Source organism: Equus caballus, chromosome 6 (genome assembly GCF_041296265.1).
Source record: "Equus caballus isolate H_3958 breed thoroughbred chromosome 6, TB-T2T, whole genome shotgun sequence".
In the NCBI taxonomy this organism is placed as follows: Eukaryota; Metazoa; Chordata; class Mammalia; order Perissodactyla; family Equidae; genus Equus; species Equus caballus.
Genome location: NC_091689.1, coordinates 19,442,454 through 19,457,629, shown reverse-complemented (window position 1 = coordinate 19,457,629; position 15,176 = coordinate 19,442,454). Strand labels below are relative to the sequence as shown.

Below are 15,176 nucleotides of genomic sequence, written 5' to 3'. Positions count from 1 at the left end.
AGTAGAGGAGACAGACCTCAATTACGCAATCACACAATGAATATGTACATATAAGACTTCAAATTAAAATAGGTTCCCTGAGAGCCAGCCCTGGTGGTCTAGTGGTTAAGATTTGGCGCTGTTCACTGCTGCGGCCCAGGCTTGTTTCCTGATCTTGGAACCAAATCACCCACCTGTCAATTGTCCTACTGTGGTGGTGGCTCACATAGAGAACTAATAACAACTAGGAAACACAACCATGCACTGAAGCTTTTAAAAAAATAACAACAAAAGGTTCTCTGAAGCAGGAAGAAAATTCCTGTGTTTCCACAGAAGTAAATAACCTGACCTAGACTGGGAATTAGGGAAGGAGGAGGGGGTTACCTAGACTGCAGGAGGGAATGATGGGGAGAGAGGAAGGCTCTCCTTGGCAGAGAGCACAGCAAGGACAGAGGCCCTGGTGCAGCAGTTCCAGAAACTGAAGGGTGGCCGGTGAGCTGGAACTCGCCATATACGGGGAACATGGTGGGCAGCGATGCTGAAGAGGAAGGCCAGGGCAGAACATGTAGGATCTTGTTGGCCATGTTAGAATTTTTGACCTTTACCTTAACAGCAAAGGAGAGCCTTTGACATGTTTTAAGGAAGGGGTGGATGACATGATCAAAGTATGTTTTAGCAAGATCCCTCTGGCTACTGCATAGTGAACAGACTGTAGGGGAAAGAGCAGAAGTGGGAGCCCTGTGGGAGGCTACTGAGTAGCACAGGTGAGTGGTGATGGGGACTGGGGCTGGAGGGCGGGCAGGCGAGAAGAAGAGAAATGGACAATTTGAGCTCTATCTTGGAAGTCAATTTTTAGAAGCAGAATTGACAGGATATGCTGATGGAATCACTGCTGGGGAGTGGCAAGGACGGAAAAGAAGAAATCCAGGAGGGCTCAGGTTTTTGATTTGAACAACCAGGCAGGTGGTTGTTCCATTGCTGAGTGGGAAGACTGAACTTGGGGATAGGTAGGGAGTTAAAAGTTTGATTTTGGACATGTTAACTTTCAGGCACTCAGCAGCTTTCTCTGATTAGGGAAGATCAGGAACAAGCACTCTGGTAACAAAGTCTTGGTTTCTTTCTGGCTTCTGGAGGGGAGCCCTCAGGGGAGTGCAGAACTCTGTGTCGCTGGGAAGCCAGAGCTCAGTGAGGTTCTATGTGTCCTGCTAGGGCTGAGTCAGTCATGGCACTTTTAACATTTCCAAAGGCAGAGCCAATTAGGGGATTTACAAATGCCCTGGGTTTTAAAATCACCAGGGAAATTTTAACTAAAATTAACTGCACATTAGGAAGATACATTATTATAACTTTTTCTTTTTAACTGCAAGGCTGTTAACACAGCTAATGACCTGCATCATTAGATGCTAGACAATTTTTCTCTCCCGTAGAGGAAAACGAGCTCACAGGAATGGCCTATCCTCTCACTGACCCAGAGGAAAATACAAAAACAGAAACAAGCCCTTCTTTACCATCAGGAAGCCAAGAACTTCAAGTCAAAGGCGTGTTTTCCCTACAGAGCACTGCTTGGATCTTCCCAGCCCTCTTTCAGTAAAACAGAAAATAATTATTTTTAAAAATCTATTAATAATAATCCTTTTCTCTTCGCAGCTGAGGTCAGGCCTATACTCATTTAGTCCATTTCAAAGTCTGCACTGCTCAGAAATTTTCAAATCCTTTGATTTGAAATAGTGATTCAGGCTATGAATTTACAGCTTAGAAAAATTATCATAAACATAGAAGGCAAAGTTTTTTTGCAAAACTCTTCACCTCAGTATTTTTATTGGAAAGAATCTAAAAGACCAGCAATAGCAGGATGGTTAAATAAACTATACTACAGTCACATGCAGAATAGCACATAGCTGTTTAACTGTTTATGAAGAAATTTTATTAACCTGGGAAAAAATACTTGCATTAGAGGAAAAAAGGCAGGATGCTTACTTGATTATACACCAAGAAAACTCTGTAAATAAGAACAAAGACTGCATAGAAGAAAGACTGGAAGGAATGATATCAAAATGGCAACAGTGATGGCCTTATTTTCTCGGCATCTTCCAAATTCTTCACGATAGGCACGATGAGATACAAACTGCAGTCCTTCGTCATGAAGGAATTATGGGAAATTTAATTCCAGGAGGATTCTCAAGGTCAAGAGACTATGTACATACCAATTCAACAATAAGGCAAGTGGGTATAGGTGGTGATGGGGAGGGGGAGAGAGGGAATGGGGACAGAAAGGCACACATATTTACTGAATGGAGAACTCACATTTATTGAATGACGACCAAGTAAAGGGTTTCCTTCATCCTGACCACAACCATTTGAATTAGGTATTACTATTTCCTTTTTACGGGTGAGGAACTTGAGGCTGAGAAAGGTAAGTAATTTGTCCAAACCACAATTAGAATTAGAATTTCAACCAAAACCCATGCTCTTTCCACGTTAGCAGAATTACAGGACTTGGTGATGGATATAAAGTCTGAGAGAGAGGGAGGAACCAGAGATAATGTTTAAGGTTCTTTGCCTTGGGCAGCAGGGTGGATGGTGTTGCTACTCACCGAGACAAGAAGCAACAGCAGGTGTGGGAGAAGAGCTTGAGTTTTGTTTGGGAGTGCTGATTCTAAGGTGCCTGAGAGGCATCTTAGTGGAGATGACTAGTAGGCAGCTGTATAACCAGTTCTAAATTGTATAAGCAAGACTGTAATCTGGAGGTACAAATTTGGGGACCTCTGGATGGTAAGACAGCAACTGAAGCCTTTAGAGTGGATACGACTGTCCTGAGAGAGTACCTAAGTAAAAATGAGGTCTTTGATAGAACAGCTATGTTTAAGAGCTGGACAATGGAGACTGAGAAGGAGTGGCCATGGGAGTTTTGAGTTATGATGTTACAGGAGCCAAGGAGAGAACATGTCTTAAGGAGGCAGCGTCAAATCCTTCTAAGAGGTCAAATAAGAGAGGAATAAGCAGCCCAAACAAAGAATCCATTGGATTTAGCAACAAGGACTCTTGGGAGAGTGGTGGGAGCAGAGATCAGGCTATGATGGGTTGAAAAATTAGTAGAAGGTAAGGAAATGATGATCCTGAGTATATAGAACTCTTTTAGCAAATCAGACAGTGAAGAGGAAGAGCCAAGATGAATGTAATGGAATGGGATAGGTAATAGGGTGTGGGATTGAAGGAGAGTGTTGTTTAAATGCTGCTAGGAAGGAGGCACTATAGAGGGAGGGGGTGAAGACACAGGAGAGACAGAGATAAATGCAGCGTCAAAGTCTGAGATGACAGGAGGGAGTAGAATTCAACACACAGTGGAAGACCCTTTCTCCACTGTAGCAGTAGGGAAGGCTGAGCAGGGATGCAGATATATCTGTGGATTGGCAAGGCGGGGATGGGGATGGTGGTGGTTTGGAATGTTTCAGTTTGATTTTTGTTCTTTTCTGAAGATTAGGAGGCCAAATTATCTGCAAGGAATGGAGGGTTTGGTGAGGGAAGGAATGGGAGTTGGAGAAAAGTGATGAAGGTTTGAAATTGCTTCTTTGGAGAATAGGAAAAACAGTTGACCAGGGAAGAGCATGAGGCTTGCCAGGGAGCATTAAGGGTCCAGCTGAGGCCACAGGAACTGAAGTTACTGTAGCAACCATCTGCCCAGTTGTTGATTTTTTTCTAGTAACCTAGACATTGGCATGAAGAAAGTGAGGTTGGTCCAAAGCTCAGCATTTGCCAGGAAGGTTTGAGGGAAGAACAGGTTTGAGAGAGCAAGGGAGCAGAGATATGATATTGGCAACAGATGAACCAGGGACTCTAGGGGGGAACAGGCAGGAAATAAAAATGAAAGTGGTTGACTGGAAGAAAACAGAAGGCTCTGGGTGACAAATGTCTTGTATGGAGCTAATATTTATTAAGTATATCCTCTGCCCTAAGCGTCTTTCCTGTGTGACTTTAATCCTCTCAACAGCCCTGGGAGGTTGGTTTCTACCCCTATTTTACAGAGGAGTTTTAAGTATTTAGCCTAAACTACCAAGTAAGTGGCAGAACTGAAGTGTGGTCCATATTGCCAACCACTGGGCTATACTGGCCTCCTAGGTCAAGGAGAGGAGTTGTGGGAGTCACTGGAAGAGGGAGTGGGAGGGACTGAAGGCTGTGGTCAGAGAGTAGGCCATGTCTGACCTTGGAGATGGGGCAGTCAACCACAAGATCCAAGGAGAAGTCAAGGAAAGGAGAGTCAGAGATAGGGGTGGAGGGTTCTCCATGAGAGGTTTGAAATTCACCCAGGATGATGATATGCTGTTTCCCAGATAGACCAATCAACAAAGTGTGTCCCCACAAGTGTGCAGGTGTGTATATATAGGTACCTACTATGTGCAAGGTTCAATACATGAATGAATGAGTCCAACTGGTCCTTGTAGCAGACACAGGTACATAGCCAGCAGTCATTTCCTCCTGCCTAATGATACCCTAGTTTCATTCAGCTATTCACCTTCCTACCCTAGTCCAGGGAATCCAGGGGTGAGCAGATCCAGTCTCCAGGGATGGGCCTGACAGTTAGAAGGTAACCTCATATACCTTTCAGCAATTGATCAGGAACCCAAGCCAATCAGTGCATGGCATTTCCGGGCCCTTGGAACTGGTTCAGGAATGGACAAGTGATCCAAGTGAGGCCAATGAGACATGAGGGGATGTTTGCTAGGTGCTTCTGGGCATGAGGGCCAGAACTGCTGCAACTAGCTTGTTACCAGCCTGAGAATGAAGCCAACTCACAGAGGGAGCAGACTCAGAAGACCTTCAGGAGAGCAGAGCCAGAGCCTTGATGGAGTTGTGCCTGGTCTTTACCAGCCTTCAGGGCCTCTACTATTCTTTTGTAATTGCTCATCATTTCTCTCAAGGACATTGACACATAATACGTCTACCTACTCCCTTGGTTCTGCTCTCTCTAATCCACTCTCCACAACATAGCTGAGTTATTTTTCTAAAACACAAGCTTGATGGTATTTCCCTCTTTAAGGACCTTTGATGGCTTCCTGGTATCTATATGTTGCGGATGTAAAAATGAATTAAACACAGCCTAGGCTCTCTGGGGGTTGGTTGCCGGCACAAATATGGACTGTAATAGAGGGATGGGTGAGACAGGCATGTGCTGAGGAAAGTGTGCCAACCCAGGAGGATCTCAGGGTAGACAAGAGGAGTCCAGAGTCTTAGGGGAGAAACACGAGCCTGTCCCACAAAGAATGGCGCCCCCCCCTCCTCCTGCTGCAAAGCTCCATGCACTCCTACACTGCGTAGCTCACAGGGTAAGTCTGGACCATGGCATGCACTTTCATACCTCTGTGCCCCTCCTCATGTCATGACTGCTTCCGGGAAAGCCCTTCCTGTCTACCCCAGCAAGGTCTCACAAAAGGTCTCTCTACAAAAGTACATCTTTCCTTACTCCCTCCTCTGGTAACTGGAGGCAGGGCCTTCTGCTCAGTGAGTCCACAGGCTCAGCGTGGGTAGCTTTGCCAGGTACTCTGGGCACTCAGTGCCCTGTGACTATCCACAGCACGTGCCCAATGCATGTCATTGAGCTCAACTGTAGAGTAGAGATTTAGAACATTTTGTATACCTATTAACAACTAACTGCTCTAGTCATTTAATTTACAGACACAGAATGATGCCCCCTGCAGGCTTTTGTGCCCCTCAGCATATTTTGATTCTGGTTGAACAGATCCGTAGTCACCCAATTTCACCCTTGAGTTTGTTATTATTCCTCCTCCTACCTCAGCAAAGGAATTCAGCCTCACATCCCCCTGCCCCAACCCCATAACTGTGCCACCAGACGACAACAAGCAGTGGCTCAAATCTCTCGGTGCCCAGATGCTCCCATCTTGCTGATGCCTTTGAAGGAGGCGCACAGTCCTCCACTCAATGATATTTACTGAATAAGTCCCCCAAGCCAGGCACAGCAAGAAAACAGAAAGGCCTATAGGCTGCCATCTGTGCCAGTGCTGGCTCTAATCAAGGCCTGCAGGGCCCCCCCCCCCCCCCCCCCCCCCCCCCCACCCCGTGGAGTGGCTCAGCTTGGAAAGTCAGCTTGCAAGAATGACAGCTACTCCAAGACTTCATGAGGTTCATCTGTCCCTTTCCATGGGCAGCTGTCACTAGTCAGCCTTTTCCTTGAGAGGACAGTTTCCAACTGCACAACATTCCTGGTACTGGGTGAGGAGGGAAGGCAGCAAAGGGCCCAAGGGGCAGTAATGAGGTCGCTCTGTCAGCCTCCACCAGCAGACAAAGGAAGGCTTTAAATGGGTCTAGTTAGAGGCAAGGCTTTCATTTGGACAAAGGACAGGCTAACCTCTCTTAGGCAGAAAATGGAGGAGCTACTTTCAGGGGCTCAGGTTAGACCACAGGTGAGGGCAGGCTATGGGCAGCTAGAGTGCGAGACTCCTGTTGGGAGTCCTTGCAACCCAGCCCTCCTGCTCCAGGGTGGGTCCCAGGGAAACAGGCAGTGTGGGTAAGCTGAAGGAGCTGGGATGAGTGCAAGGGGTTAGCACCCTTGGGAGAGCAGGGGTATAGGTCCTGTTGGGGTTGTTGGGCCTGCAAAAGGCCCTCCTTAAGCCCCTCTGGGCTGGGATGGGGTGACAAGGGAGGCAGCAGGACCATCCTCACAGCAGGTGGCAACAGGGGAGTAACAAGAATGACGGATTCAGTACTAAGTAAGGCTTCCTCAGGGTTCTCACACATTGCTTGAGGAAGACCCTTCAGGTGAACCGAAGGGGAAAAATGAATGTCCCACACTAAGTAGCAAACAGGTCTATCGAGTCATTTAATTTAATCATCAAAGGAAATGTGACCTTACTTTGTATTCCAGCCCAGTGAAACCAATGGCCAGATTACATTCATAAGGACAATGGAACAAGAGTAATGGGATGGGACAGGAAACGGTTCTAAGGGTGGTGAGCCAGATATCCTCCTGAGCCAGTGAGCAAATCAGGCTTCAATTTGCTCAGGTGCACAGCTGGCTTTCCCAAACAGCCTCATTCCTAGAGAATCTTATGCAAAGAACACTTGGCACTTCCATCAGCAAAGGAAGCTACCAGCTCAGAGCTTCTGGTGCTTTTGAAAATGCTGGCCTGACCTTGGAAGGGTGAGAAATGTGTTAAGAAGTTTAGGAGTTGCCTGTCTTGTCCACAATAGTTCCAAGATAACCTCTTATGGGCAACCAGGTCTCTCTCAGACTGAGGCCTGGACGGCTCTTGCAGGCTGCTCCATGATGGAAGAGGGGCAACCTCCATGACCCAGCTCTAAGTTCCTCTCCCAGGGGTGTAGGGAGAGAGGCAGCTGGTAAAAGCAGAGTGCTAGTTCTGCAGCCAGGACTGCTCTAGTTCAAACCAACATGGGTTCTCCAGGAGGCCTCGGAGTTTGCCTCAATCTGCTAGCTATTAGGACCAAGGTTCAAACGCAGGTCAAGGACCAGGCTGGGAAGCCTCCAGCCTCTCCATGGTCGACTGGTCCCCGCACAGTCCACTGATCTCGAAAGGTGTCCAACTCTTCCTTAAGCCAAAAGTGGCAAATACCATCATATTTCAAACATTTCAGGTATGCCATTTATAGCATACTTAAAAAGAGCAGAAAAGTTACTTCTACCTGGGTTTTGGTTTTGTAACTGAAAAATCTTATTAGAAGGAAATCTCCAGATTCTTTGAGGTGATCTTCAGTTTTCTTCTTTAGGTTTCATTGTTTGGTTTGGATCTCCTAAGCATCATTTCTCTTCTTCCACCTCCTCCTTGCTTTCTTTTATAAGACAAAGATGCTGTGGACTTGGCTTTCACTTGGTTCACAACAATTCTACAGCAATGTATTAAGTTTCTTTCTCCTAAGTCCACTGAAGTCTTTTTGGACTTGGAGAGAGCTTTTTAAGAAAGAACTTGCTCATTCAGCAGGATTTTCCTCCCTACCCCAAGCTCTGGTTCTGACCTGGAAAAAATAAGAGTGAGAAAGAGCAAGAGAATCCTGAAGTCCTGACGCTCAACTTCACAAACCACAAAAAAGAACCTTGCTCCAGTAACGTAATCATGGAGATTTCTGGCACCTTGGTCTTTCAAGAAAAATACATCCATCTGCTGGCACAGGGGCCCATCAAACTAAATCCTGTTCAGCATGGAGTTCCCAATTCATTAGTGTTGGAAAGTATAGCGAGGCTGGCCGCTCCCACTGGATGACGCCTCCCTGCAGCGCCGTCTGTAAACCGCACAGCTGTGTTTTCACTTAAGGCCACTTCTCCTGACTCCACTGCACCTTGTTCCAGAGGCTCGTTCTATTCTCATTAAGGTTAAAAACGGCAGGACAGGGATTCTTAAATGCTGAGGTTTTACTTGCTCAGAAGAAAAATCATGTGTCTCTAGAGCTGTGATCAATCCATAGGGAAGGCTACTCTTCAGTAAGGAATCTCAGAGGCCAACCTTGTTTGTTCATCCTGGGTTTGCCTCAGTCAACTAGCCGGTCCCAGGAGAGGAGAGTCCTGGCTCCTCCTGCTGCCTATCAAACTGCCTCCTCTTCTGAGGGTTACTTCATTGCTCACCAGCAAGCCCAGAGCAGTCGAGCGCTGCTGGCCACTACCCCACACCACCTCTGTCTTTATCGGTGGGTGACGCTAGCACAGAAGAGCTCATTCCCCATCCCAGCATCTCCCTTAACAGAACAGGCATTCCCTTGCTCCAGACTTCCTGATTAGGCCTTACCTGGTCAATGGGCCATGTTTTTGCCTCTCAAATTCCTAAGCAATATGACAACAGTGAATACAAAGCATGGTGAACAAGTCTGCAGGTGTCACACACAGTCAGAGGCACGGACAGTGCAACCATTCTGCTTATCCTACTCAGAGCTGGAGCATTTCTGATGATTTTCATCACCAAAGAAGGTGAGTGTGTTGGGACATTACCCACATCAGAACCATCTCTGCTCAGAGCTCTGGGGCTCGGGCCAACCACTGTTCAGGGAGTGGACTGGCGCAAAGCTGCTTCAAAAGAAATATGCCAGCATTGCCTGCTGGTACTGCATATGGCCCCTCTAAAAGCACGGAGGAGGTTATGCATCTGAGACACAGACTGTCTGGGTCCCTTTGAGTTTTGAATATATCAGTTCTGCCACCTAGCTATCTACTTTCTAAAACTTGTGGTACTGCCCCAAACAGTCGAAAATGTCCTCACTGCAGATCTCACTAGAGCCCCCCACTTCAGAGTCTGCTGTGCAGCTTCTATTACACACACAGCGGAGAGAAGGGAAATGTGTCAGAAGCAGCCTAAGTGACAAGCCATCGGCTCACTCAGGTGGCTGGTCTATGCTTTATCCTTGAGTTGTTAGGTTACAGGGAAGGAACATATGCAGATGACATGAGCTTGCTCACTAGCCTACCTGCCTTCCTTAAGCTGTGTTTTGACCGTATCCTTCAATTTTCACCAAAGTTTGTTTTAAGAAATAGCCTTATAAAGTGCCCTTCTTCATTTGCCATAAATATAAAATCTGTCCACTACACCATTTAATGTCTTAGTGAGAAATTGCTTTTAGCACCAGGAGAAGTATTCCTTGACTTCCAATGAAGTTTGTTATAGGAAACAACCTTGTGAAATCTCTCCCCTCCCCCAAAGCAGGACTACTTCTGCCTTTCGGATACTGAAACCAGAAAATATGCTGCCCAGTCACAGGAACCGTGCTCACTCCCAGAGAGATCATACTACTTCTGCCTCCTATCCTTAGTTCGGATTTTCTGTCTTTCTCTCTGTTGCGTTTATTTCCTTTGTCGTAAGTCTTCTCAAATTCTTTTGGAAATAGATAAGGGTATACATAAATAAAATAAGGTTCTTCAAAATATAAGCCAAACATAGGTAAAAACATGAGATTCAGGCAAGTTTGAATACAACCTGATTAAACAATGATCATGATGGTAGGCATTCAGTTCATGGAAGAAAGAAAACGGGACATTCTCATACAATCCTCAGAGCCAGTGATCAAGCTGGCTCTATTCTTGAAAAAACAGAAGAGAACGGAATGATCTTCCAGGGAATTGGCCTCAGTTTCCAGGGACTTGAGAAGTCAGGGAGTTATATAACCCCAAGCTGGGAGCCAGCAGCCCAGGCTTTGTCTTTGTTCTCTCCCAGACTCTGGGGGGGCGAGGGGGTCCTGATGGCCTTAGGCTTTCCACCTGTCAAATGGAGCTGGGTTCCTCTGTGGTCCTCCTTGAGGTTTATTTCACAGAAGAATGTGAGATACTTTCTAGGTTTCCTGGAAGAAAGTACACGTAATAAGTCCCTGCTACATTTGTTAGAGGAGAAGCTCTGAAGATTTCAGAAGGGCTAGTGCTTATATCTTCAGATGTTTTAATGAGAAAGAAGCAGCAGTGAAGAATTCTCCTGCATAAGGCTCTTCTGTAGCCAGAGCAACCGTCAAAGTTCATGACTTGATTCCATGCTCAATCTGCTTCCTTCCTCCCAGGCAAGGCCAAATGTCTGGACAACATATTCCAGGACAACATACTAAGGTTCTTTCTGATCCTGGGCAGTCAATCTGTCCCTCCCCCCAACTCCTTCAACCTGGCTTCACCTGCAGCAGTGGGCTTAGCAGCACTCCTGGCAGAAGAGTCACCGTCCACTGCCATGCACTCACAGAATGCCTGCTGATCTGACAGTGCTTACTGGATTGCTCAGAATAATCTGGAAGGGACACCCAGGAGGCCCATACCTGGGGTTATCTGAGGTTCCTATTCTCATCAAAATAATTACTAGTGTCTTAAATAGCCTTTTTCTTTATAGAACAACATATCAATCTAACAGATACTATTCTATGGTAAAAACCAAAGAACAAATGGGTGTTGTGAAGTTTAAAGAAAGTACAGAAAGAAGTTTACAGTTAAGATGAAATGCAAAGACCAAAAAAATCTAAAGAGGTTAGCAGAGAGTATTAGAAAGGGCCAGGATCCAGCAAGAAGAAAAACGAACAGCCTTTCTATTTGCCTTGCTAACCAAAAAGTCAGCTTTGGTAATAGAGAATCCTTGGATAATCTCACATAGTTGAAAATCATTTAAGAAACTAGACATAATGTTAAATGTTAAAAAAATAAGTTTCACAATAATCTTAGGGGAACATTTTCATTAAGCAGAAACTTGTTTTCCCTCTAACCTTTGTATAATCTCTCTCGGGGCTCAGGGCTGGAACTCAGGGGACAGTAAGAGGCGCGCACAGTCTTGGACTGCGGGAATCCTCTGGTCTAACCTTCTGCCCATTAGACTGGACACGTTCTCTTTCTAGCCCTCCTAAGAGTTCAGCTTTCGCTGTGACCCTCCTGCCTGGGACACAGGCTCACTGTGTCAGGAAGGAGTTCATTCTGCTTGTGAGCAGGCATTCCTATAGACAACAACCCAGTCTGAGAGGACAGAAGTAAAGGGGACAGCTTCTTTGGGCTGTCTGGTTTTGAATCCTGGCTTTACTTCCTATTAGCTGTATAACCCCTTTGTACTTCAGTTTCCTCCTCTGTAAAATGGGGATAATAAGAGTACCTACTTCATAGTGTTGTTGTGAAAATTAAATGAGGAAAACACATTAGAACAGTACCTGTCTATGGTAAACACTCAATAAATGTTCCTGATGTAATAAAGCCTGGGGTTATTTCTAATAATGAGTTGAGCTCAAAATTTAAAAGACGACACACTGGAACAAGCTGACTGGGACTCAACAGTTCCAAAGGTGATCACTCTAAAACCTGAGGAATTTCCATAATCATAGGGTTCAATTTCTTAACTGGAGCAGTACTTGGGAAGCCACTTCTCCACGTGCAGGTCTACTGAGGGCACTCAGCAGGAGGATGCAGTGCCTCAAGGCTTCACTGGTCTGCCCCGCAGCCCCGCGAGCACTCACGGTGCTCCAGGTGGCCATGCTGATAGAGGCTCTTCTCTCCCAGGGCGGCCCTACTGTATTCTCTTGTGACCAGGTCTCCTGAGCTGCTTCTGACTGAGGCAGCAGGCAGGGCGGCCGCTATGCCCCTAAATGAGGCTCACTGCTCAAAAGCAAAGCTTCAAAGGCCTGCCAGGTTGGCAAGATGTGCCTCAGCATGGAGGCTGCCCAGCACCTCTGCACCGGCAACAACTTGTCTGTAAATCTCTGCTTGGGAAAGGAAGAGGCCACAGCGACCTGCTAGAGCATGGCAGAGGGCTGGCTTCTGACAGTCCGGAGACAAGAAAATTGCTTCTGCCGTGGTCTGATTTTTCTTATTTATTCTCAAGCTGGAACATGTCTCTAGCTGTATATTTGTTTAACTATCACACCATCCCAAGTAGATTATAAGCTCCAATAGAGAAATCCCAATTGATTACTCTTTGTGATCCCCCACATACTTTCATTAAATGAAGGATTTCTAGAAGATGTAGGGCCCTGTGATAAGCAGTGGGAATAACAGTTTCCATGTTCAACCAGACACAGGGCCAAGAACTTCACATGTACCAGTACTACTCCTCCTGTTTGAAAGGCGAGGAAACTGAGGCTCAGAGAGGTTAAGTAACTTGCCTCTCCAAGGTCAGGCAACACTTGGCAGACCCGGAAATGGAACCCAAACCCATCTCACTGGAGTCTGTGCATTTCCCACTGGGCCACACCTGCTCTTTCTTCTCCCATAAACAAACAGGGCACTGTGTTGGAAGCAGGGGCTCCAGCAATTTACTTCTCTCCTCTAGATTTAACAGACTTAGGACAATAAATGGTGTTCGGAATGCAAGCCTTTCAGGTCCCACTGGCAAAAGCATTACTGAAGAACAAGGTGGGGGCTCCTTCTATCCACTGGAATTTAAGACAAGTAGCCTTAGTGAAAGGCTAGGCAGACCGACCTAGCCAGTTTCGGGTGGAGAAGCTGGACTGGAGGAAGTGGACACCTTGGTGGGCCTGCCGGAGGCATTGTCCTGCTTGGAGACTGGAGGTGCTCGGTAAGCCCACTCAAGTGAGAGCAAGTGAGAAAGAGAGAGAAGAGCTGGCTCTGCTTTTTCAATTCAACAAATGTGCCCTCTAGCTGACATGGCTCAGTCACACAGCTAGTTAGTAATAAGACCAGAAGTAGAGCCAAGGTCTTCTCACGCTCAGGGTTTACAAAAGGCTAAAAGAAGAAACACCGGTCAGCTAGTCAAAATACTGGATAGCAGGAATAAAGAAAAAAAAAAGCAACAACAACACAAACTAAGATTAACATATTATTATCCTATTGAAAAAAATGAGTTGGGGATGCATATAGCCAATTTCTACTACTGAAGTCATGGGCCCCTCTCCATGACCTCACCTGTAAAATGAAAGCCTCAGCACAGAGATTCTCTTCAGTTCCTTCCGGCTATCCATTCCACAACGCTGTGAGCAAGCACTGGTTGAGCCCGGTCCCCATGTTGCTCGGGGCCGTGCCAGGCACCACGGGAGGTATGGGGGAAAAAGGATAGTCTAGGCTGCAGAGAGGAGTAAGTCACATTGATGCCAATGCTGTTAGAAATCAGAGAAGGCTCTGGTAGAGTGGCCTCATGGAGCACATGAGGCCTGAGATGAGTCTGGCAGGACAGCGAAGATTTGAAAGACACAGACAGGAGATTCCAGGGAAAACACACGACCTTTAGCTCTCCCAGGGCACAGACCACACGGGTGATGTCCATCTCAGTGTTCCCAATACCACCAGAGTCTTTGGCAAAGTAGGCACTCAGGAAATAATCACTGAAGGAATAAATGACCAAAACCAGAGAAATAAGAATGAATAGGCACTGTTCTATATAAATACGTATGAGATTGGTTTGACTACAAAGTAGAGGGTACAACTTGGGAACAGATAAAATAATATTGATGATAGTAACAAAAATGGCCAAGATTTATTGAGTTCACTTAATAAATATCTCTGTGCTAAGCACCTTACTGTGTTCTCCCGCTGGATTCTGTTAACAACCTCCCAGGGTGGGGGCTGTTACCATTCCCCTCCTATAGCTGGGGACATCGAGGCTCACACAGCGAGAAGCTTGTCCCAGGTCACACAACTGCAGCCCTGCCACTTGACCCCTGGGGCCCTGACTCGGTTCAGTACTTCCCCAGAAAACAACAGAGCCTCAGGTAATGTCTGACAGAGGCTAAAACCTGGACCCTCTTCTACCTGTGCTACCCTCCTAGGCCACCTGGAGCTTTATGAGGTACATTACTTTTCGACAGCAAGCAGCCCCTGAGCTGAAACCAGGCCTTTCCTCAGGTGCACTGCTGGTGTCCCACACAGATGAATAAAAGGACACACTTTTTGTTTTGAGATCATTATAGATTCACAGAAATTGCAAAGATAGTACAGAGAGGTCCTCTGTACTCTCTATCCAATTTCCACCAAAGGTTACATTTTACATAATTATAATACAATATCAAACCCAGGAGAGTGACATTGGCACAATGTGTCTGTCTGGTTCCAAGTCATTTGGTCACATGTGTCGGTTTGTGTAACTGCTACTGCCATCTGGATATAGAACTGTTCCCTCACCACAAAGATCTCCCTCAGGCCACCTTCCTCTCCCTCACCATCCCTAACTATTGGCAACCACCAAACCACCACTCTGTTCTTTAGCTCTATAATTTTCTCATTTCATGAATGTTATACAAATGGAATCATACAGTACTTTAAAATAGCTCTTCAAAGTTATCCTAAGATTAGGACTTGATCCATTTCTTAGATTTGCAGAAGAATATAAAACAACTACAACCAACAAGAAAAATTAAAAAATTAAGCAGAGGGGCTGGCCCGGTGGCGCAGCGGTTAAGTTTGCACGTTCTGCTTCGGCAGCCCAGGGTTCGCCAGTTCGGATCCTGGGTGCGGACATGGCGCCACATGGCAAGCCATGCTGTGGCAGGTGTCCCACATATAAAGTAGAGGAGGATGGGCATGGATATTCACTCAGGGCCAGCCTTCCTCAGCAAAAAGAGGAGGATTGGCAGCAGTTAGCTCAGGGCTAATCTTCCTCAAAAAAAAAAAAAATTAAGCAGAATAAGGAAAGTGTCTATCCTAGTTCTGCCACTTCTAGCTATGTGACTTTTGACAAGTTACTTAACCCCAAGCCTCAGTTTCCTCATCTGTAAAAACGGGTATAAGGTTTAAGGATTAAATGAAGTAAGATGTGAAAGGACTTAGCAAGCAGCAGGTGCTCAAT

At 46.1% G+C, this 15,176-nt stretch overlaps 1 protein-coding gene across 33 annotated transcripts in view; it reads right to left on the bottom strand.

Annotated features, from left to right (window-relative positions):
* The window catches only part of DIS3L2 (DIS3 like 3'-5' exoribonuclease 2), a 344,867-nt gene that overhangs the window by 43,262 nt on the left and 286,429 nt on the right, over nucleotides 1-15,176 (bottom strand). The gene's annotated exons all lie outside the window — the stretch shown is intronic.